We start from the raw sequence: 25,457 nt of genomic DNA, 5'->3' as shown, positions 1-25,457 counted from the left end.
CATAGAGGTCTTTATAGGTCATAACCATAACTTGGAATTGTGCCCCCAAACAGACCAGTAGCCAGTGAGGTTGTTTTAACAGAGGAGCAGCATGCTCTCTGTAACTGGCTGGCATTTAGCAGGCATTTGAACAAGATCCAAATGCATACCAGGAGCTTCTCCCAAAGCCTAGAACAGGGGTTCAGAACTTGATCTGATAAATAGGCCAGACCCCAACCTCCCCCACCCCTTCCAGGTCATTTTTACCACCCATCTGCCAGTCATCTGCCATCATTGTAATGCCATGTGACAGCGATAAACTCACAAGGGGACTGCTGAAAGTGAACCCCTTTGAAGGTACACTTTAAGTACCAATCAGCATTGGCAATGCATCCTCTTGGTTGTGCTGGAGAATTCCCAGACTGCCAGTTGTTCCTTTGCAGCTGCACTCTTACACATGACATCAGGTGTGGGGACATCAGGTGTGGGGAAAATGTCCTCTTGGCCAAACTGAAACCTGTGTCAGGTGCGGGCTGGAGGTTCCCCACCCCTGGCTTAGAACCTCTGATGCAGCCAGCTAGGCCCATTTATTCCTCTGCTCACCTGCACCAGCTGCTCTGCTGAGGTGTAATACCCGCAATATTGCATGAGGGCACTGCAGTGCAGCAAACATGGAGCCAATCCTCTAAGACCCATCTCAGTGGAGTAAGGTGCCTGGGTCCAGCTATCTGAGTCACCAAATAAAGCCACCTGTCAGCTTACAAACTGACTGTTGTGCAGCTGTGCAGCTGCTTCTCCAAGCCTAATCTGTTTGCTTCATTGCCCCCCTTTCCTTCACCCCAGAATCCCCCCAAAACTGTTTTCCTGCCTGTTCCCTTAACTGCTTTTCTGGTTTTGAACTTCATTTCCCCCTAATTCATTTGTCCTCTACCTCCCTTCGGTTGCTTTTCAAGAATAGGTATTGGGACTCTCAAAAGTAGGTCCCATCTTCTATGCATGGAACCCCATTGCTCTTCTCTTCATGGGAGATGCAGTTAGGTCAGGAAGCCTCTAGTTACTCAGTTTCTCATTTTTAATCAAGCCACAAAGCTTTGGTTACCAGCTTTAGAAAAAAGCCGGGATATTAAACCAAATTCAAACAATGGTTTAATATCCTGGCTTGTTCCAAAGCTGGTAACCACAGTTTCTTGGATGAACCAGGAAACTATTGTTAACTGAAGACATCTCAATTTGTTTCTTTGTTGCTCATGCAAAGGGTCTGCGTCTGTGGGCAAAAGGCTTATTCAGGTCTCAGGTTACTGAGTCAATATATGATTGTCTGAACACAGTCAATGTTGCTGCATTAAAAAAAAAAAATCTTTTAGGAAATTGCATTGTAAAAAAAAAAGAACCCAATAAGATAACCTTTTCTGATAATGCACATCTTCTAATCCATAGCAAATGTTAGTGTTTGTCAGAGAGATTTAAGTCTAGCCAATAAAAGAATCATGATATATTTTTCTCCCAATGGGTAAACATAAAAGTGGGGTGGGGGAGAGAGAGTAATACTGTTGTTTTACTTGGGGGTTACAATTATCTTCAAAGTAAAGAAGTCCCGACCATCTGTTAGCTGTTATTCAACATGCATTTGGCAAAATTTCAGGTGAAAATGAGGTAATAGTAAGTCAAACAAACTTGCTATGCCAATGTTGTTTTTATTAACAACCACCAAGACCTTTTTTTTCTAATTTCCAAAAACGCTCACTGCTGCCAAATGGGGCATTAAGCAATTAGTGTACATTTCCTCCCTCTCCCACTCAGTACAAGGAGTCCCAGCCATTAGCTGGATATGTGTGCGTGCCTATAGTGGTGAAATAAAAATTGTACATTGCAGCTGCTACCCTACCCCATTGCAGTTGTGCAATCAAGACAGGATCCGTGTACGTGTAGGTTGTGGTGAGAGTTCTGCAAGCCTGGAGAGCATGTTTGCCAAGACATCTCAAGGACCAGGCGCTGCTGGTCATATCTTGCTCTCAAACATCTGGGTGTTTGGTCAGGATGACTCTTGAAACAGGCCATTTGTTGATCTTCCTGGCTGTCAGTGCCTGTAATGAAACAGCGAGAGCCCTTGGGCTGCCTCTGGAGACAGCTGCACTGTTCTCCACAGTCAGATACAGGGCTGCCTACTCCCATGTAGACATTCCTCAAATGGGAGCCAAGTGTGCCATAGTTGCATCTGGCAGGCTAAAAATGGGAGCTGCCAGGCTAGAAATGGCTCTGTGCCCACCCCCACCCCCACCCAAGCACCTGTGCAGTAAACGTACCAAAGGTACAGGTCACACAGCATCTCCCTTGTCTGTAATGATTCTGCCCTCCTAGGCTGGCAACTGGGTCTTCTCAATAGGAAGGGCTATCAGGGCTACCTGTTCAGGGAACAATAATCTTTCCTAGCTCTAGTTTTTGATCTGCTAGCTCTTATCCCTGGTTTGAGTCCTGGCTCCCATTCCATTGGAGCTTAGAGTTCAGCTCACAACACATTCTGGTGCTTTGCAGCCAGCATAGCATGCTGCACTCCTTTTTCTGTAGTACTATACATAAAACGCAGCTGTCCCCATCCCTGCAAAAACTCCGAAACCTTGCGGGTGTTGGGGGAAACCAGATGAAAATCCATAACTTTAGCAAAAGGGGCCGTGCTGTTCATACAGCTGCATACACATGGCTTATCTGTACTGAAACCAATTTTAAAACCTTTCCCATCTTAAATGAGGACATCTCAAGTGCTTGCTTTTGAAATGGCCTCAAAGCCTGGTTTGCAAACTGTGATCTTTGGAGCAGTTCCAGGGCGTCTTGCAAATTGCTTCTGGAACATTTGGCAATACATCTGTTGCTCTGCAAACCCTGTTGTTTCTTGTGAGTGGTGGTCTTGCTAAGGAACCATGCACTACTTTTTCTTTTTCTTTTCTTTTCTTTTCTTTTTTTGCTTGCTCGTAGATGAGCTCACTAGAATGAAGGGACACCAAAGCATTGGAATGCATTAGATGTGCATTGCCTTGTGCTGGAGAGGAAAGGATGTTAGTAGAACACTTTACTCAACATGCACTTGGCATTTGTACTGCCCTGCTGTTCAGTCCCCTAAGCAGTTTCTTTTAAAAACTAAATGCTAAATCCAATAGTGGATGCGTAGGATGTTGGTCAATCGCATAGGAACATAGGGGGCGGAGCCTGGGAGACCAGGGCTCAAATGCCCACTTGACCATGAAGCTCATTGGGTGGCCTTGCCACTGCCTCTCAGTGTAACCTTCCTCTCAGGCTTGTAGCGGGGATTAAATTAGAGTGAGGAGAACTGTGTGTGCCCCCTTGAGTTCCCTAGAGAAAAATGGCAGGATATAAATGCAAAAAATTAATAGATCTTACTAAGGCAGACCAATTGGGCCATCAATCTCAGTACTGTCTATATCAGCCTTCCTCAACCTTGTAACCCCAGATGTTGTTGGACTACAACTCCCATCTTACCTAGCCAGCATGGCCAGTGGTCAGGGATGATGGGAACTGTAGTTCAAGAACATTTGTGGACCCAAGGCTGAGAAAGACTGTTCTTTACTGAATCACAGTGGATCTCCAGGGTTCCACATGGGGAACATCTTCATCTCTACCTTGAGATGCTTGGATCTTCTGTTTGCAAAGTTCTGCCACCGAGCTACCCATACCTCCCTTCCCATATAAGTAACTTTTCAAAGATAACATGAGCCATCGTAGTCTGAAAATTATGTGTACACTGGATGTGTTAGCATACCTGCCAACATTTCCCAGATGAAAATGGGACATTTTTCACTCCTCCACCCATTTTTGTCCCTCACCCCCACAGAGCCTCTCCACTACCACTTCACCAACAGAACAAAGCACACATGGCCTCCAGCGTCCTGAAATAACCCCTTAATCTCAATTTTACTTTGTTTTATTCTTTGGTAGATTTACAAAAAGAAAAGCACACACCAATAAATAAATTTTAGAAAGGGGCAAGACAAGACATAGATACACAAAGCAGTTAATGTTAATGATAATAATAATAATAATAATAATAATAATAATAATAATAAGAAGAAGAAGAAGAAGAAGAAGACTCCTTGCACTCTGCTCCCGCTTTCTTTCTGCCCAGGGCAGCCCTGCCCTTTGCCTGCCCCTCAGAGCCACACGTCATACGGTGCTGGGCCTTGTCAGTGGTAGCCTCTCCTCCTCATCTAGCAGCCACTACAAGCTGCCCAAGGGAGGAGGCTAGCAGTGGCAGCCATGGAGAGGCAACGGGCTGATCCTTCACAGCTGCTGCGGCTGCCACCATAATTCAGGACAAGCACTGGCTCATCCTCCTCCTTGAGCTTGGCAGTAGCAGCACTGGCAGGGTAAATAGGGACATTCCAATATCAAATCAGAAGCCAGGGTGACTTTTGTAATTCTGGGGCTGTCCCTGGAAAATTGGGGCACTTGGAGGACATGTGTCAGGGTGTAAGAATTGAACCAGGTCTGTGCATTTAGTTGAACTTTGAATGTTTGAACAAAATTAAACTGAGGCTGTGGAATCGCTTCCCATTCTATTCCTGTGCCACACCTGACCTGGCAGTTTAATTGAGTCATTGAATTAATAAAATAAAATAAAATGAAACAATTTGGTGGATTAATTCAATTAACAATTAAATCATTAATTGTTGGGATTGATAGCCTGCCTTCAGTCAAATTTGGGATGGCTTATAAAATTCTGGACTGCAGGTTTGGTATTTAGCGAAGTTCTACTCAAGAGTCATGCTGATTGATTTCAGTGGGTCTACTATACAGTGGTACCTAGGGTTACATACGCTTCAGGTTACATACGCTTCAGGTTACAGATTCAGCTAACCCAGAAATAGTACCTCAGGTTAAGAACTTTGCTTCAGGATGAGAACAGAATTTGTGCTCCGGCAGCGCAGCAGCAGCAGGAGGCCCCATTAGCTAAAGTGGTGCTTCAGGTTAAGAACAGTTTCAGGTTAAGAACGGACCTCCGGAATGAATTAAGTACTTAACCCGATGTACCACTATATAACTTTGAGTGATTATCTTTACAGGACATTACGGTACTTTTATTTTCCCTCGAAAGTTTTTTTAAAAAAGATTTTACTTAAGTCTGTAATTTTATTTCTTGCTCGGATATCTGTGTTAATAGGAAATGGAATGCTGAATGAGATAGACAGCTAATTGTGGGCTTTTGAAGGGCTTATTGGAAACATTATTGGAAATCTTGCTGATAACTTCCTAGCCCACTGTGCCATCAGTGAGTAAATGGAAGATGCAAAAGGAAGGAAATATGTTAAATACATAAAGTGCTTAACAACTTGGGACCAGCTTCCCTGAGATAAACTTACCCCATATATGCCCACTTGAACACTTCAGTCTGCAGAACTATCACTGCTGCAGGTACCACATAATATCTGTTCTGCATTTGTAAGAAACCAATCTTTTAGTATGGCAGTACCTACACTTTGGAATTCCCTGCCGATTGACATTTGACAGGCCTCTTCAGTGTACTTGTACTGGTGCCTGCTAAAAACATTTTTGTTTAGACAAGCCAACACAGATTTGTAGAATGCTGGTGTGTGTTTTAATTGGTTTTTAGGTTATCTCTGATCTTTTTCTTTTTGTAAGGTTTTAGATAGCTGCTTATACTGATAATTTTCTTGTTTTATTCTTCTATAAACCTCTGTGAAGGGTGTTGTAGGTTGTTGTTTTTTTACAAACAAGCAATGTATAAATTTTATGACATAAATAAATTTTACTGGAGAATCTAGGCAGAAGTATATACGAATGTAGGGTTAGGCCCTTCCTCTGAAGTTAGGTCCTCAGAAGAGAGTATCAAAAGCAATAAGGGTGTAGAGCCATCCATTTAGACAGCCACAAGGGCAAAAGTCAAGCTGAAAGCCAGGAAATAAAAGCTTCGCCAACAAGCCTCAGTGCCAGAAACTGCAAACCTAATTAGGCTGTGAGGAAGTTCACCCGCCATAAAAGCCTGCAGCCAAGCTAAGTTCATAGTCAAATGGTTAATCCAACAAGTTCATTGTGGTGCCAGTTGGCTTGGAGCAAATAGGATGTCTGTCTAAGGATCTTTCTAGAAAATAAATAATGTTTGTATCTGTGATGCAAGGCAAAAGCGTTCTTCAAAGAGGAGAGAGAGAGAGAGAGAAATTGTGGATTTGAAGCAGACTGGAACGTATCCTGATACAACAATGGCTTTCATAATGCTAATAATGCCAGGAAAGGTCTTTAAGATGCGTTCCAAAGTGTGTTTAGTAAATGTGTGCTAATGTTGCATAACACTGAAAGGAAATGCCAGAGGAAAAATCACAAGTAACGTATTGCAGAACAGTGTATTTAACGAGTTACAACCTGTATGCTATTACATGGCTTCAATTTGTTTAAATTAATGAATCAATAGGTTAGAAGGACAAGTCAACAAAGAGAAGCTGTATGCCTCTAAGAACATTGTCCAAACTTGGCAACATTTCTTTGGCATGATCTGATAGTTGCCACTTCCATTTTGGACCTAATGATTATTCTTTTTAACTTCTGGCTGGCAAGAGGTAGATTATACCTAGAGCCAACTTTGATCAATGTGAAGACTTGTTTCCCCCCAGCCTTCTATGAAAAGGCTTGGCCTGGCCTTCGGTCCATCATGACTTATACACATGAGCTGTTACACATGAGCTGTTCCCAAACAGCTATGTCAGTCCCTTCTTGTTCCTTCTACTGCAAGGATGGGGAACCTGGAACTCTCCGGATTTTGCTGAATACAACACCCATTATCCCTGGCCATGATGGCAAGGCTGGATGGGAAGTGAAGTCCTACAGTACCTGAAGAACCACGTGTTCCCCACCCTTGTTCTACTGGAACACCTCCTCCTCCTCCTCCTCCTTCTTCTTCTTCTTCTTCTTCTTCTTCTTCTTCTTCACCTCTGAGGAAACAACCTGGACCTTTGGCATTGGCGAGATGGATGCTTAAAGTTTTATTCTACTCTCCAGGTCAGGCATCCTCAAACTCGGCCCTCCAGATGTTTTGGGACTAAATTTCCCATCATCCCTGACCACTGGTCCTGTTAGCTAGGTATGCTGGGAGTTGTAGTCCCAAAAACATCTGAAGGGCCGAGTTTGGGGGTGCCTGCTCCAGGTAGTCTATCAAGCAGGGGGGCATGGGGGAATCTTGGTGTCCATTTGTAACTTCTTGCTTTGGTTAAGTTATGATGAGTTTTTTGGCTAAGTTAGCTACTCCAACTCGAGTCAGTGACTTTGGTGGTCCAAGTTGCCCTGGACTGTTTCCTCCAGTGTGATGTTGTTAAGTATCAAGCATGACATGCATGTTTGAAATTGATGAAATGAGAGGACTTAGGTATTTTCATGGTTTTTGTAAGGATACCCATTTCCACATTTTCCTTGCATGTCTCAACCCCACTGAACAGAGCTTGTTTTGTCAAACATTCAGCCTGAACCAAACTTAGAATAATACAAATTCCAAAAGGATAGCCATGTTAGTCTCCTGCAAGAAAAATAAGTGTCTTGTCTTGTGGCACCTGGTTTAAAGAGTAGCAAACCAAATGTGATATAATCCTTCCCACTTTGTAAGGAAGAGATACTGCTGCAGCTGCCACTGTTTATTGTGCTAGTGCTACACTTTCACCCAGATTGCTCTTCTTTATTAATTGCCATGTAATTGATCACAGCTCTGAAAAGCATATCTGTGCTAAACAATATATGACCTTGCTTGACTTTATAATGTCACTTTTATTATTTTAGATACAAATAAAAAATTAAGTTACGGTTCCTAAAACTCTTTGGCACATTTATGTTTTTTGTCTAAAGTTGTGTAGGTGGACTTTCCAGCTGGTGTTTTGATGTTCATTTTAATTTTGCCACCATTTGGTGCATGCGTTCCCACCCACCCCACCTGCATACATTTATTTATTTTTTTAAATGGAATTTTGTGAGTGGCAAATCAGACAATCATTTTCAGAAGGAAAAGAATCAGAATCTTGATGCCAAAGATGCTTATCACAAGCTGTTGGGGCGAAGGGTTTGGGTTTCCTGCAGCTGCTCTTGAGTGCCTTACTAAGTTATTTGAACAGCAAAAGTGAATTTTAAAAAAGTGTTCTGAATGTGTCCTTCTGGTGGCATATCTAGTTGCAAAGGTTTTTCAGGAGAGGCAATGATGTTCTTAGAAAGCCAGTTTAGAACCAAACAGTAACATCTTTAATACCCTTGATTTTCATCCAGATAAATATATCATGTGGCATAAACTTTCCATTTAAATCAGCTAGTGTTTTTTTTTAAAAAAGGTTTATTGGTTCTCCAAATTCCATGTAATTATTTAAAACCATCTTCAAAGAAAGATGGCTAATGAGATAGCTCAAGATGAGATGACTACAAGTGCTTTTGGACATGTCAAGAAATACATCAGTGTGGCTGAGATTATCTGGTCAGATGTTATAATACTGTGTGCTTTAAAACTAACTCTTGAGTTTTGTTTTTAAATAGTTGTCTGCTTACGTTCTGTAGCTGGTAACATCTGCTCTCAAGGCAACGCTGTCTTGAACATCTAATTATTTTTCATGCATCTGTTATCACCATATCTGACACGACTTTATTCAAGCTACAACAGATGTAATTACTGGCATAACCTTAACTATCCAAATTAATTTTTTGTCCTTAGTTGTTATGATCTTGCACAGTTCCTGGGTCTTCATGTCTCTGATCATGTTCTGGATGTCTCCCAGTTATCTATTATCATTAATGGCATCTCTGTATCATTCAATAAGACTGTTCTTTTTTACTATTATTCTGTGATTATTATTGTATTTTGAAGTTTTGTTGTTTGTAAAACATCAAAATACAATGGTCTTCTTCTTTGGTGATCACTCGTAGCCAAGTAAGATTGTCTTCCATGAATATGGTCTTAACAGTGTGTCCCTAAGTGACTGTGGAGGCCAATTCTGGATCCACACATCCTTCCACAGTGGGGACATAGGTTTCTGGGTGGGAGTTGATCATGGTGAGGATTTGCAAAACGTGCCTTCCACAGAACAGAAAAAAAAAATCAGCATTAGATAAGTGTCATAGTTCATTGGTAGAGCATCTTAGGAGTGAAAGGCTGTATCTTAGTGGCTAGAGCATCTGCTTTGCTTGCAGAAGGTCCCACGTTCAGTCCTCAGCATTTCCAGGTAGGGCTGAGAAAAATTCTGAAACATTCTGTGAAGCATTCTGGATAACTATACAGTGGTACCTCGGGATGTGAACAGGATCCGTTCTGGAGCCCCCTTTGCATCCAGAAGCAAACGTAACTAGCGACGGCACGTCTGCACACACATGTGTCACTTTTCGCCACTTCTGCGCATGCGTGTGACGTCATTTTGAACATCTGTGCATGTGCGAGTGGCGAAACCCGGAAGTAACTCGCTCCCTTACTTCCGGGTTGCCGTGGAGCGCAACTCAAATGCGCTCAACATGAAGCACATTCAACCCGAGGTATGACTGTACAGCAAAACAGCATACATAAAACATCAATGGATTTACAAGTTCAGCATTTAAAATCCTCAGAAGATAAAAGTTATTTGCTTGGTGCCAATAAGAGTGCATAGAAGGTGCCAGACTAGCCTCTCTGGGGAGGTATTCCATAACCAGGTTGTGATCTAAGAAGGTCCTTTCACAAATAGCTGCCTGTCACACCTGGGTTGGTAGCAGATACCTGGAGATGGGCCACTGATGATTACCTTGGGATCCAGTAGATATATGTTGTAGGTGGTGATCCTTCCAATAAACTGGTCCCAAGATGCTGAGGCTGTGATTATTTTGTGTGGACCAGGGCTGAGGAACCTGTGGCTCTACAAACACTATCGTTGGGTTATAATTCCTATTATCCCTGACCTTTGTCCATACTGACTGGGGCTGATGGGAATTAGAGTATGACAACATATGAGTACAGGTCCCCCATCCCATGTGCACACTTAGTACCGGGGAGCTTGAAGGAGCACCTATCTCCATATCGTATCTACCCATACATTAAGATTTTCAGTGGAGGACCTCTAGAGTGCCATGCCCTGTCGTGTATTCTCATGACATTGAAGAGGCATCATCTCTCTGGGTCTAGAGTGTAGAGACCGCTGCACCTCGGGACTGGTGAGGTGGAAGGCAAAGAGGCCAACAGTAGTTAGAGCCAGGGCCAATGACAAGCAGAGCAAACTAACTCTAGTTTAGTCCCCATCCCTACTCCCTGGCGAGTCCCACAAGGCAACACTGAGATTAAGAAAGAGGAAGCTGAAAAGCTGTCTCATTCCCTGGACTGGTTGCAAATAAGAAGGCAGGCAGAAGTTAGTGGGGCAGTGTTGTCCCATTTGCCTAACGGGTCCACTGATTATAGTTTCAACAACTGTTCCATCATCTGTCAGGGATGCAGTAGTTGTACCATGCACCGCATATCCTTTCCAACTGGTATATAGTTCTTTCCAACTATATGCTCTGATGGATCTAGCACCTAGGGTAAATGGTTTACTCTACTTCTCTTGCTCATTCTCCCAAACAACCCTGTGAAGCAGAAAGGTGGAGAACCAATGATTTAGAATGTAGGAAACTTTCTTACTTGATGGCCAGACAAGGGGTTGTCACCAGCTACTCGGCCCCATTGCAATTAATGGTTCTAAGTTAGTTAAGTCCATTGATTTCAGTGGGTCTGCTCTGAGTAGAACTAGCAGTGGATACAACCCAGCTGTCACTATACTGTTGCCCTTCAGATGCTGACATAGCCAATTGTCAAAGATGGTAGCAGTCTCTGAGGGGCACTTTAATTGTTGAGAGATGGTTTAAACCAGTATTGACTGGCAGTAGTGCTCTAGGGTCTTAGGCAGAGGAGGGTCTTTCCATCACCTGCTTCCTGGCCCTTTTAACTGGAGTAGCCAGTGATTGAACCTGAGACCTTCTGTATGCAAAAGATGTGTTCTGCTTCTAAGCTGATGGAGAGTTTTGAACCACAGTTCTCGTGTGGCTTGATCTTGAGAAATGGTTGTGGGATGTGCTAAGCCACAGTGGATCTTTGGGTTTATTTGGCACAGATGATCTTGCCTTTCCACAGTGCAGGTCAGCTTGACCATGTTAAAAATACTCTGTCATATAAATAATTTACTTTGTACCCCGTTCCTGTTGCCGTCACTTATGAGAAATAATTCATCCTGGGATTTTCACTTCTTTGCTGCTGCAGTCCTGCCAAGAATTTTTTTAAGAGTTTTTATATTTATTTTATTCGTAAAAAAGAAGTTGGGCTCAGAATGGGCATATAATAAACAGTAGATTTGTGTAAGTGAAGGCTTTAGAATCCCCAGAACAGCTGTTTAACCACTTTTCACCAGCCTCTCTCCCTTCCATAGAGTTTGTGGGAGAGAGGAAAAATATCCAAGCAAGAGGCTGCTTTTCATCAGGGCTGGATTACTTAACAAGTGCTGTGGTTGGTGTGGTTTTCCTGAATTTAAGCTGATCAGGCTATGAAAGGCATTGCAAATCTGGATGGGTGAGAGCTGACAGAATTACTGCCATTGCCCCCCACCCCAAGCTGAACCGCAAGGCCACACAAATAGGTGCTCATATTGGGGAATGTAAACTTGCACGCTTGGAAATCTGGAGAGGTGTGGCTCAGACTGTGCACTTTTTCTTCAGCAGAGAGAGAGAAAACTGCCAATTCTATTTTGCTTATCTCTGGACCAGAACGTCAGCTGCACTCCCTTAAGCCCAGATTGTGGGAGGATCATTGATGAAACACTCTGTGCATACTTAAAGGCACAAGGTTTTAAAAAATAATAATTATCCACATATTTCAGAGCTGAGCCTTGAGACATAGGGAGCTGGCTCTGGAGGTCATCCTGTCCTGTTTTAGGAAAAGGAGGGGGCAGTCAGTTAAGAGTCTGTGGCACTCACAATTTAAGTTGTTAGGCCTTGAAGAACAGGGGCAAGTATGGTGAGTTGCCTAGGCCAACCCAGGAGAGCTCCCTGGAACCAGGATTGGCAAGAACTCTCCCAAGAGTGAGCATTTTAAGGCATGATAAAGTGGCCAATCTGATAGCCACTTAGAGGGGGCAAGCCTAACAGGAGCTATATGTTGCATGAAGGGCCATAGCTCTATTCTGCACCCACTGGCTCATAGAGCATAGGGATGCTGAGAGCTACCTATGAGATGTGTCCTGTAAACCAGAGGAGTTAGCTAAGGGCTCATGCTCTGGCTTGGATAGTCCAGGAGCAGAGGTGATGGCTCTTCAGGTGCTGCCTCCTCTTCTGTCATCTCTGAGCTGGATGCAGATCATCACCTGTGAACATGGCAATCGCGTCTGTAATCTGTGCCTGATAGCATTGTTCTTCCGCCAGTGGGACAGGACCCACAAGTGATGGTACTCTGATCTGAGGCAGGTTACATCAGTGGTGCAGCCACCATTTTCCTTTTTGATGGTTTGCCAACTTGGGTTGATTATTTTTGGGTTGCCAAGCAGCTGGAGGAGAGGACAGAGGGTAAAGAAAGAGCTGTGAGCAGAAAGAGCCCTTTCCCCGTCCTCTGGACCTCCTGGGAAACTCAGCAAACTTGCTGTATCTGGAACTGGGTGTGGCACATGCAGCTGAATGGGACACAACTGCAGGCAAGGAAGGACTTTCCACTTTGAGCCTGCCCATAAAAAGCAAGTCTAGAGTGAGAGACTAGAGTGCTGCCTGCTGTTTACAGGAATTATTCTCATTGTCAGACTTTTGGGGTGAACTGAGAGTTTGTTTGGACCCTGGTTAAGAACCCAGAGGCCAAGAGGTAGAGTGTGTCAAAAGGAAAATGAATGGATATTGATTTATATATATGAGTAACTTTGTATTAATGTAACATTTTTATATGTAGCTGTCTATTTTTGTAATATTTTGTTTAAGTTGTCTGTTGTTGCTTCAGTTTTTTGTTTACTACTTAAGAGATATTTTTAACATATTAAGCATTATACAAATCAAGTTGTCTGCAGCCCCACGAGAAGCTTTACCTGTTGATGAAATCATATTGCTTTGGGACATTGTGGGAAATTTAAAATGGCAGTTCCTCAATGCAGTTGCCCAGCACAGAGAAGGCATTGATGTCAGTGGGCCTTGACAGGGAGGGCATGGGGAGCTTGGGTGCTGATGTCAGTCCTGGTTATACTAAGGGAGACTTTTCTCTGATGTGGAGAACAAAAAATAAATAAATCAGTTTTATATTTTAAAAGAATGTGGCAATACAAAAGAATTTAAATGTTTTGCTGTTCACTTGAGAGCTGTGATCTGACTGAATCCATACATTAAAACAGCTGTGAGTCCTCACTCTTGGGTCTCCAGATGTTGTACTTGATGGGTTTATTAGGTAGATGAGGGAATATAATTAACTATATTTTATCCCTCTGCAGACCCATGTATTTGGGTTAACAGACAAAAGGATCAGCTTAACACTTGCATTTAGACGCATGGGGCTGAGCAGAGTTTAAATCCCATCTTAAGCAGTTTAATTGAAAGCACAGGAATTAGCTGTTAGGCCAACCTTCCCCTTTGTTGCCTGTTTATCAGAGAAATAGGATACAGACTGAAAAGTAAGTTTAAAACACATATTTTACTCACAGTCAAGCATTCATCCTTAGCAGCAAAAAGTAAAATACATCTGTTTACAGCAAAAACAGCTTCAGGGTTTACTCCTTAGCCTTTTCTTCCCCCAAAGATATCTCACAAGGTAGCAGAGGTTTAGAATCAGAGTTCTCCTTCTCCTAGATAGGCTGCCTTCCCAGGGTGATGAACACCATCTGCCCCTCACTTCTCTCTACACAGCATGTGCAGAAACTGCCTTCTTGACTGTTGGACCCACTATTTGTCCTGTGGTCTGCTCAATCTACCGGAGCCCATCTTTGCATGCAGGGGAAGGTCCTAGCTTACTGAGGGTTTGAGGCATAGCTGTCAACGTTTCCCATTTTTAAGGGAAATTCCCTTATTCCAAATAGGATTCCTCGCAAGAAAAGGGAAAAGTTGACAGCTATGGTTTGAGGCCTATCAGCTACCCTCACCTGTTTTAGCTGTTCTAAGGGTGTGGCCACTGTTACATGCCCACAACTTCTAGGAACCACAGGTGAGAGCTGAGGGCAGGGTGGAGACCAAAGGTGGACAAACTATGCCAGAAGGACCGCAACATGTCCCCCACCAGGGATACTACCCCTCCCCTAACACACTAAGCTTCTGTGTTTAGCTGGGGTATGCATATCCTGTTTGGGCACCACTACCATAAACTGCCACATGTGTGTGTTGGTTCAAAAAGGACCTCCTGTAAAGAGGATTCTCAACAAGTGACTCATGTACTAATAAAACATGTATCCATGGTCTGAGCAGGCATATGAGTCCACCTCTGCTGGTTTCTGTACATTAGGATATCAACAAAGTACATCATAAATATTTGCTGAACAGTGAAAAGTTGTCTTAACAGTGTGTCATGCAAGGAATTGGTCTTAATTGGGGAGAATCCTGGTTCTGCTGACGATGCCAGCATTCTGTTAAATATTTATAAAAGAGCTAGCTTGTTTACTCTTAATCTCAACAGACTCATGCATTTTTAGGATGAAGGACACCTGGGGTCCTTTCAGCGCAACTTTATGGGAAGGTTTGCATCTAAATTCCCAACATTTTAGCAATCGTCTTAAAGACTGAGGCTGCACTCAAACAGCACTTTATTCAATGTTCACAGTGTTTCCTTACCTGATATTTTCCATGTTTTGTGTGATCTATCACATGATGTAACAGTCACTTTTGGAAAACTAGTAGAAGTTGAGAAATAATATTCGTAGTATTTGCTTCCAGGAAAAAAAACTCCTTTTCGCGACTCTGGTCACCTGGAAAATTGCAGGAGTTTTGCATTGCAATTTAACATAACAAGAACTGTAGTGTGATTCTGGCATATGGCCTTTACCGCCATGTAAAATTTAGTACCACGTGGTGGTGTATCAGTCAAAAAATAGATAATGCAACAGGTAATGCAGTGTAAAAGGAACATTAGAACCCAGAACAGGAGCATTAGCATTGCAGCCAGTAAAACTTGCACAATAAACTCTATGTCTGAATGCACCCCCTATCTCCTGGGGTGTTCCTCTTTGAATGAGTGGGCGACTTGTGAAAGTACTGTTGTATGCCCCCATTCAGTAGGGCTTGTTCTGGCAGTAGAGGAGGTGGTGGGGCTGTGGCACTTACCTGACCTCTGTCTGAGTCACTGCAGTGAGAGGCATTTAAAGAAACCAGTGTGGTTGCACAAGGAGATCACAGATGAGCTGAGATGTAATAAGGGCATGTATAAAAAAATGGAAGAAAGGGTAAATCACAAAGGAAGAGGGTGTCTGCAAGGCAGCGTCGTTATAGTACATGGTGCTTTGAAAGTGAGTGGAATCTGAGTTAAGAAAACATAGCCTGCTTCAGGTTACGTATGTAATGGCCCTTGAAACTATTCAAGCACTGTTGTGCAGACAAATCTCCCCCACTGAATGTCCTCAGGACATTTCTTTTCAAGCTACTCATTCAAGCTGCAAACATTTGAACTGATTCTACAATCTTCAACCTGCACATAGTCAGTCTGGCAGAACCCATGAGGATTTATTCCTAAGCTCCTGGGTTTGCATGCAGTTTTGAACTCATTTGCCAGCTGTTTTCCACTGCTTCTAGAAGGGTTCTGCCTTGGAAGAGGAAATATGTTGGTGACTGATACAGATTTGCCAGAAGTATAGGAAATATGCAAGCAAAATGCTTTCTGTGTCTGAATCAGTATCCAAATACTCTGTACAATGTACTAAGATAAGCACAGCTAGTTTCAACCTCACTTTTTAAATGTTCATGGGTGCTGTATGCAGAGTATCTGGAGTCTTGGGCCAAAAATCCCAAAATGATAAGAACTGTGAGTAATCCCTCCTTTCTTGATGGTGGAAGGTTATATTGCATCTTGCCTGTGCACTTATTTGGGCAGAATCTGGAGTTTTCATTACTACTTTTATCATAAAGCAGGGTAATTAGGAACTAAGAGGACACCCAAAAATATAGTTTTAATGGTTTTTTTCTTTTCATGGTATTGCTTTCCTTGTACATTGCTGAGAAAAGATTGTAATTAAGTACTATATACGTTGTCTAAGTAAAAGAAACATTACCAATAATCTTGATCTGGGGTGGGGCTTAGCATATGTATAAGGGCACATGATCCAACACGGAAAGTTGAGTATGAACTGTTTTGGTACTCAGTTTCTGTGCCAGGCAACCTGTTAGTCTATTTCAATTAAGTCCCGCAAGAAGAAGGGCACTGAGACATACTTAAAACTGAATTGCCCTAGAACTTGTACAGTGGTACCCCGCAAGACGAACGCCTCGCAAGACGAAAAACTCGCAAAACGAAAGGTTTTTTCGTTTTCGAGTTGCCTCGCAAGACGAATTTCCCTATGGGCTTGCTTCGCAAGACGAAGCTTGCCCCGGGGACAGCGGGTCTTCTCTTTTGAAGCAAGGGGCTGCAGGGAGATCGCTATCTCCCCGCAGCCCCTTGCTTCAAAAGAGGTCCGGGGACAGCGCGAAGCTAAGCGCTTCTTTCCCGCTGCCCCCCGACGTCTTTTGCAGCAAGGGGCTGCAGGGAGATCGCTATCTCCCCGCAGCCCCTTGCTTCAAAAGAGGTCCGGGGGCAGCGCGAAGCTAAGCGCTTCTTCCCCGCTGCCCCCCGACGTCTTTTGCAGCAAGGGGCTGCAGGGAGATCGCTATCTCCCCGCAGCCCCTTGCTTCAAAAGAGGTCCAGGGGCAGCAGGAAGATAAGCGCTTCTTCCCTGCTGCCCCCCGACGTCTTTTGCAGCAAGGGGCTGCAGGGAGATCGCTATCTCCCTGCAGCCCCTTGCTGCAAAAGACGTCCGGGGGAAGCGGGGAAGAAGCGCTTCTTCCCCGCTTCCCCCGGACGTCTTTTGCAGGGTTGCCGCCATGCCGAAGCCTGCGCGCGCTGGTGGAGAGGTCCGCGAAGCCTGGGAGCGCTGATGTCAGCGCCCGCAGACTTCGGCATGGCGGCAACCCTCCGCCAGCAGCGGCAGCACTGCCGCTGCTGGCGGAGAGGTCCGCGAAGCCTTGGCCGGACAGCTTTTGAAGGCAGGCGGTGGGGGAGCAAAGACTTTCGCCCCCGCCAGCCTTCAGAAGAGGAAGGCTGGCGGGGGGCAAAAGTCTTTGTCCCCCCTGCCTGCCTTCCCAGGGGCTTTTAAATCGCCCCGGACAGCGGAGAAGTCCTCCGCTGTCCGGGGCGATTTTAAAATCCCGCCCGCCAGCATTTTAAGATCGCCCCGGACAGTGGAGAAGTCCTCCGCTGTCCCGGGGTTTTTTAAAATGCTGGGGGTGGGAAGAAAAGCCCTTGTCCCCCCCCCAGCCTTCAGAAGAGGTCCGGGGACAGACTGTCCCCGGACCTGGTCTGAAGGCGGTTTCCCTAGGAACGCATTAATTGATTTTCAATGCATTCCTATGGGAAACCGTGCATCGCAAGACGAAAAAACCGCAAGGCGAAGAGAATTGCGGAACGAATTAATTTCGTCTTGCGAGGCACCACTGTATCTGTATACTCATCAACATGTTGTGGCAAAAAAAAATGGGATGCCATCTTCCAGAGCTGCATGTCTGTGTGAGTCATGTGATTCACATGTCATAGCAGCCCCCCCCCCCGAAAGCACTCTGTTGAGAGGTATGGTTTCTGTCACCCTCTCAAAAAAATGTTTATTGTGCCTTTCCCCACCCTGCAAAAAACAACAACACAAAACCACTAGGTGGTAGTAGCAGGTTTTTAAACCCCGTTTTGCTATATTTTATTTTCCAGTTTCCCACTGTCATTCTCAGTTCTTCTGTAGATTTTGTGGGGGATCCAATGTGCCCCAAATATCCCCATAAATCAACTTTTTAGTAGTAGCAACAGCACCTCCAGAAAGCTGCCTGCCCTTTCCTTGATCATGAACTGCTCCTTGCTGTTTGGAAACGTCTGCTAATCTAGCTTCTTGTTTTAGGACTTAGAATGATCCACCTTCTGGGGACCAAGTCCTCTCTACACTGCCTCTCAAGCAAGGTCCTTCAACTTCCATCCACCACCTTCTTGGGTGTATCTTCATTAATCCAAGATAGGGAACTTCAGAAAGCAAAGCATAAATATAAGAGCAACAATTCCCAACACCTTTACAAACTACCGTTCCTATTATTGTTTGAGAGAAACCATGAAGGTTAAACTTTTAAATCTGAGCTTTCCAAACTTTTCATGTTGGTGACACACTTTTTAGACATGTGTTATTTCATGGCACACTAATTCAGTTTTATTAGCAAACTGGAGGTTAAACTAACCCCATTCCTGCCCCAGGAGGAGCGCGGGGAGCATTCGTGTTCCACACCCACACACTGCAGCTGACACACGTAACGTGTTGCAACACACAGTTTGGAAAGCTCTGCTTTAAATGTATGGTGTGGGTCTGGACCCAGTTATCTGTTTCCTCTCCTCTCATTCTTTTACATCCCCTTCATTGGTGCAAATTTTGAAGATAGGTCGGTTCTTTCCTCTTAGCATTGTGTATCTTCTGCTTCCAATGTGAAGTATAGACTCAGAGGTGGCCTTTTCCAGCTGGCGATGGAGTGCCGGCAATGCCCCTCCTGGCACTGGATCAGCCAAGCGAACTTTGTGACTGGTGTCAGCAGTGGCAACTGTAGCGACTGAATTAAAAACAGCAATGCGGAAGTTCCTCATTGCTTCTCAGCCGCATGCTTCAGCACAGGGACCTCTCTCCATGATACTTTGTGCTCAAACACAAGAGCAGAATAGCCCCTCTGGCTGACTAAAGGCCAGTGTTTTGCTCAGATATCGCAGCAAAGGCAGAGAATGCATAAGCGTTTGCTGCTGACAGCATTTCGTTCTGAACGGAGTATGATTGGAATGCCATGGAATGCTAGGCTTTCTCTGATGGAGTGCTTGTTAATGCCAACGTGTCTGTGGCTAAGGTGTGTCCTGAGGCCACCCTTATCTGTTTAAAATGCGGCTTCTTTTACAGATAATATAAGCAAGGCTACTACTGGTTGAGGGTATTCTTAGCTGGTTAACTGGGGGCAGGGGGAGGCTTGTCCGAATTCAGCTCGCCCTGTGCCTCAAAAACACAGGTTCAAGTTGTTTTCTCCATCTCCTGTGCTTTCTACTCATGGTTCAAGCGATTTAGCCTTTGCCCTGCTGCTTTCCCCCGGGAAACCCACTGTTTCGCACAAAACCAGAGCAAACATCAATCCAGAGAAAATCCGATTGGCATTTGCTCTGATTCAGTGGCTAAACACTGGGTTTTCCCAAGGGACAGTGATGGGAAAAGTGGAGACATAACTGAGCCCCTAGTTTAAGTTAATTGAATAAACGTTCATAAATTGGTATTGTGTGGTATAGTGATTATAGTGTTGGACTAGGATCTGGGAGACCAAGGTTCAAATCTTCACTTGGTCATGAAGCTCTCTGGATGTTCTTAGGCTGAGAGTGAGTGATTGGCACAAGGGAAAGCTTTATGGCCGAGGGTGGAGGTTGAACCCTGGCCTCCCAGGTCCTGGTGCTACACCATGACCTCTGTACTACTACTACTACTACCACCACCACCACCACCACCCTCTCTCTCTCTCTCTCTCTCTCTCTCACACACACACACACACACCCCAACACACACACACACCCCCCCAACATGTTTTGTAAATCTGGTCTGCCTTGGTTTTAATCAAAATATGGTGAATTTCAATCCATATGTGGTGAATTTCTGCCCCACTGTAGTTCATTGAGACTCGTAGTGCTTTAGAGATACCCAAACCCTGTGATTAAAAGAAGGGGTTTAAACATGTTGTTTGGAGTGACCAGAAGTGCTACCTGATCTTGAGGATAAGGCCATCTTTGCAGAGTGTTTAATCTTTCATGACCTCTACACCGTCTTTGTTCTTTCAGGAACTGGATAAATTCATGGCAGATGTCTATCAATGGGCACTGTGGTAATTCAGTGGAACCCCAGGTGCAGAAGTTGTGTACCTCTTAATATCAGTAGGAGTTGTGTACCTCTTAATACCAGTAGGATAAACCCTGTTTGTGGGTGTCTCCTACATATCTGTTTGGCCATCACAGGAAATAGGGTCCTGAGCTAGATGGGCTTTGGTCTGATCCAGCAGAGCTCTTCTTACATTTTTATATTCCAGATGCTACAAAAGCATCTGGAGGTGTGTTGCAATGAAACCCACCCTTGGGCTTTTCTTAGGATGGATGGCAAAACTGCTCCACTGAGATACTTCACATTCTTTCTTTTTGGAGTATTGACAAAACCAAAGAGTAGATTTTGGCACTTTTCAAGGTTTCGCTTGCTTCCAGACCTCTTGTGTGACGGATGAGTAGTTGAGAAAGTATTTACTCGGTTCCTCCTTTCTATGGGGGGAGCACAAGACGGTTGCTATTCAGGCACTGCTGTTCAGGTTTGGAGAGATAAGCCACCCCTTAGGGTCCCGTATCAAACTCCCTTAAGCCACAGATGGGAGTCCAGCCAACAGGCTCCCCTGTTATCAGAGCCAGATTGCTGTTAGCTACACACCATCCGCTGGTGATCTTGTGTCTCTGCATTTCCTTCTCCCTCTCATCAATGAGCCAATGAGCACCAAGCCCTGACAGTTAAAATCTTCTTCCCGACCTTAGATGCTGCTGTACAAAGAGCCCAGCTTAAGCCCTGGCCTAGTGTGTGATTGAGCATTTTGCATGGTCATGAATTCCAGCCCTACAGGGACAGGAAGCACAGTGCATTGTGGGTAGTAGCCCAGGCCCAGAAAGGCCTTTAAGCCTTTGTTGTATTGTATAGCCAGGGATTTCAGGAACAATCAGGCCTGTCCATCAAAGATTAAGCAGACTGGAAGTGCACTTTATACCAACAAATGGAACGAACAGCCTTTTTGGAGTGTTAATACAGCCACGTAATGAAAGGTCCAAGGACTTAGACATACAATTTAAGTGATGACAAGCACCACTGGAATGAATCATTTATTTTATAAACCTTAGCCAGTGGGAATTCCAGTGAAGGATTTGTTCATTTTCACTATTACCCTGTTTAGCGTACTCCACTTGAGAAGAAAGATTGCATAAACTTCATTTTCTTGGGTATTTGGGTTGGAGACATTTGCCTTCCCAATTTATGGTTGCTTTTTTTCCTCAGAAAGTCCAGCCCTATTCTTGTTTAGTCTGCTTCTGTGACACCTTGAAAACTAACAATTTATATTAGCATAAGCTTGTCTAGAAAACAGTCGTGCTGGATGGCTGGAGCTGCCCTTTCCTCTGTTGAAATCAAAAGAGATATAACTAGTTCCACCCAGTTTAAAGGCCCTAGGGCAGGGCTGGGAATCTGCAGCGCTCTGGATATTTTGTTGGACTCCAACTCCCATGAGCCCCTTCTAGCACAGCCAGTGGTAAGGGATGATGGGAGGCGTAGTCCAGCAACATCTGGAGGGCCACATGCTCTTCATTCCTGCTATAAGAATGGTGATCAGGGTTGCACAGAACTAGACAATAACTATCTCAGTTGGATCTACGTAAATGGGGGAACTGTAAGAGACATTCCTCTGTGTACAAATTAAAGAAATATGGCTTTTTGTTCAATAGCATCATCTCACAATCCCTTTGGCGGGATTAGGGAGTACTTTTTACCTGTTGTTGTTTTTTTCAATACAAATGCCACAAAATGTTCATTCCACACTTGTAGGGAATAAATCCTTCAGTGTGGGAACATTTACTTTTTGGAACTCCCTGCTCATTGATATTAAGCAGGTACCTATGGCTGAATTATTTTCATGCTGACTAAAAAAACTTTCTGTTTCAGCAAACCTATCCCGGCATGTAATTTTAAAATGTAATGTTGTTATTAATTATTTGTGTGTGTGTGTGTGCGCGTGTGTGCGTGTGTTTTAAAATTGCTTATTTATGTATTTTTATCATTTTATGTTAATTTGTTTTTTAATGTTTGCTTTTATCGGCGGAGTGTTACTGAACATTTTAGATCTCTGTAAACTGCTTAAGGTATTCTGTCAAGTACTTGGTATATATATTTTAGTTAAATAATAATAAAAATAATAATACTGCACTGGATCACTCCTGTGGTCCACTAAGCATAATATAATTAAGTCCCATTGCTTTGAGCAGAACTTACATTTTTGGTCACTAGCTCCTTCTTGGAGAGAGGCCTAGTGGGCTAGAATGTGTAGATAAGCTTCTACTAAACTGGAAGAGAGCTGAATCACTTGTGTGAAGAGGCGGGCCTTTATTGTGTGGATATTTCTGTAGCTCAATCTGTATTGTAGCTCAGTCTGTAATGCTGGGGGGTGTGGTGCAAAATCAATTGCAACCCTGACTTTTCTGCTCAATGTGGGTTCCCATACCTGCTGGGGAGGTGGAGGTGAGGCAGTGTAAGCATCAGATGCACTGACAATTCCCTTCCGTGCAAGGATCTGTGTTGAATGTTACTGGATCCAACTACCTTCCACTGCAATGGGACCATATCTCAGTGGTATCACGAACACCTCCAGTTTTGTTTATTTTAAAAATATCAGCTATTAGGCGTTCTGAAAGGCCTCTGACTGAGACAACTTGAAGAGGTGCTGCCTGTCAAAATAGTACATTGCTAGGTGGGCAAACAGTTCAACCTAGAATAAGGCAAATTCCTTAGGTTATGAATGCCTCAAAGGAAACATGACAATCCAAGACTAATCAAGGTTTCAGTTTCCTTCCCATTCATGCGTTCATTCATTGTTTTATCAGCTTAAGGGCAACTCTGCAGTTAACTTTTGAGACAAATAATACTTTGAATGGCTTCATAATAGTTGTACACCATGAACAGCAACCTCTGGGAAACATTTGTTATTACTTTTGTGAACATACAGAGTGAACATAAAAGCAGTAAGCAGCCATCATTAAACCTGTGCAGGACAGAGTATGTAGCCATCTCAAGACACATTGAGAAGCAAGTATAAACACCGTATTCTGGTATTCACTCCCTATCGTTAAATGGGATGCAGGGGGGTATGATGTGACCTCTGAGTACTGTTTATAAATTTGATGAACATAAACCATTCCCTATTGAACTGATTGTGTTTTGTCTTGCCTTAAAGTTTTGTTTCAAAATGATCGTAATGTAGGGTTGCCATATGTCCCCTTTTCCCTGGACACATCTTCTTTTTCTTGGGTATGTAAAATGAGAGTCGTCATAATGATCCATAGTTAAAAGTAGAGGTTGCTTTATGATCAACACCACCAGGATTAACAGACCCACTCCATAGCTCGAGGATTTCAAAAGAGAGATATGGAAACAAGTCCCAAAAGGAGCACTGAATAGAATCAAAGAATAAATGCCCTATGCATGAAAAGCATGATGCTATAAAAAAAGAAATGAGGGGGGTAGAACGGGACAGGACTGGCAGTGCTTTGCTGGGTGCCATTTTTCTGTCAGCTCGCTGCCCAAACATTTTTAATTATACTTTTAAAATGCAGTCTCCAGTGAGCAATTTGGCTCAGGGAATGATAAAGTGGGTTTAGATGACCTCTCACCAGAGCTGAAGTAGATCAGGCAACTCTGAATCTATCAGACCATAAAAGGCATTGCTGGGCTCTGGAATGGAGAGTTGGCACAGTCAGTCCAAATACCAGAGTGGGAGAGAGGGAGAGATGGCAAGAGTGCTCTGTGGAGCAGGGGTTTTCAAAGGTGTGGGGGCTCCTCTGGAGAGGCGTGAAGAGTGCTTACCTGTTTGTGCTTTCTTTAGTCATAGAAGGTCTGCCAGTCACATAAGCCTTCTGCAGACAGAGGTTTCAAAACTAACTCCACCATCCCTGACCATTGGCCTTCTCCAGGTAGAGCTGATAATGTCCCCCTGTGCCTATTTTCTAAAAATAAAATTACCATTTTATATTTCAAATTGGGAAAAATAAATACAGTAAATGGACAAAAGTACAAAGATTCACAAAATGTTTAGGAGTATGAGTACCCCCAGAAAAAAAGCACTGATGTCCCTTATATGATACCCGGAAGAGCCGTTGTTAGTTTAGACAATATTGCAATAGAAGGGCCAAGAGTGTATAACATAGCATCCTATGTTCATATGACATCAGGCTGCAGAAGTCTGGGTTAGACTAGCCTCCTCAAGACTATCTGCTTTTAAAGCATTCATATTAATTTACTTGCACAAAGCTTACTCTGTCTGTTCTGAGCAATAAAGGATTGACAAAGAGCATTAATTTCGTTTCATCCTATTTTGATTCTGGGGTCTTTCTATTAATAATTCATTCATCCCACATTTTCCAAGCATTTCCTCATCACTTTCCGAACTAAAAAAGTATTTTTTTTTTGGGGGGGGGGTTTAAGCACCACCAGTGGTCAAGGATGATGGGATGATTATTAGGTTTCACTTGAGATTAGACTGGGAATGGGCAAGCTTTGGCCCTCTTGATGTTGCCCGACTACAATTCCCATCATCACTGACAATTGTCTATGTTTGACCGAGGCTCATGGGAGTTGAATTCTGAGAAGATCTGTAGGGCAACAGGTTAGCCACCTTTGGATGAAGTGGTCGAAATCCAGAGAAAAAGACAGGTCAAGAACTTTGGATGGGTGCACAAAATAAAACTCTGTTTGGGTTATAGCATTGTGGGACTTTTGCTGCCTTGTTTCAAACGCTTAATAAATGGTATGCACTACAAATGCTTTTGATATGTGAATCTGTAGAAATGAGAATATTCAAATCCCCACACCCACAGCCAAACTTCATTGCTGGGAGAGCTGTCATGTCTTAAAACCCTGCAGGTGGGCAGCATTAACATCAACAAGACAAGTTTCTTGAAGACAAGATTAAATCAAATGACTGCATATGATATAAAATATAAATTCGAAGTTGGTAACCTTGTTTGTCCATCCTGCCACATTTCAGGATGGAATGTGCAACAAGTACAGTAATTTGCTGTTAATCTATCTGATCTAAATGCTGTGGACTATCTAAAATAATAATAATTGTAAAAATGGTTTCATCATTCTTTCAGGAGTGAGCTAAGGAATTTTACTCATCATCTAACTGTTGTAATGTCCTTATATGATGGTTAGATTAGTGGCAGGGAGTGGCAGGGAACTGGCTTTCAGAGATGAAAGATTTATATGCATAAGTTTTAAGCTTTCCATTTTCTTTTATTTTCTTTTTAAAGTGTGGTTTCGAACAATGCTGTTGCCACATGAGCCAGCCCCTTTTACAGCGGTTTTATCCCCTAGAATTTCACCAAGCCCTGTGTGTTTTGACATCCATGTTAACTGTCCATGCTTCTTAAAACAAAGGGCAAATTCCTCACATATCTCTAGTTCCTTTCATTCCAAAGTGGTATGCCAGAGCTCATTTTTGCTCTCAATTAAGAGGAGGTAAGGAGC

At 43.5% G+C, this 25,457-nt stretch overlaps 1 protein-coding gene and 1 long non-coding RNA gene across 6 annotated transcripts in view; one reads left to right on the top strand and one right to left on the bottom strand.

Moving 5' to 3' along the window:
* COL4A6 (collagen type IV alpha 6 chain) overlaps window positions 1–25,457 on the top strand; it is a 175,449-nt gene that overhangs the window by 68,500 nt on the left and 81,492 nt on the right. The gene's annotated exons all lie outside the window — the stretch shown is intronic.
* Window positions 17,740–21,904, bottom strand: LOC309524215. Its single transcript, XR_014215861.1, has 3 exons — window positions 20,607–21,904; window positions 20,263–20,443; window positions 17,740–18,151 (listed from the first exon to the last, which is right to left on the bottom strand). It is a non-coding gene; the product is annotated as an uncharacterized lncRNA (long non-coding RNA).

This window comes from Podarcis vaucheri (assembly GCF_965113315.1).
Source record: "Podarcis vaucheri genome assembly, chromosome: Z".
NCBI lineage: Eukaryota > Metazoa > Chordata > Lepidosauria > Squamata > Lacertidae > Podarcis > Podarcis vaucheri.
Note: the sequence above shows the minus strand (reverse complement) of the source record. Positions and strands in the feature narration are given on the sequence as shown.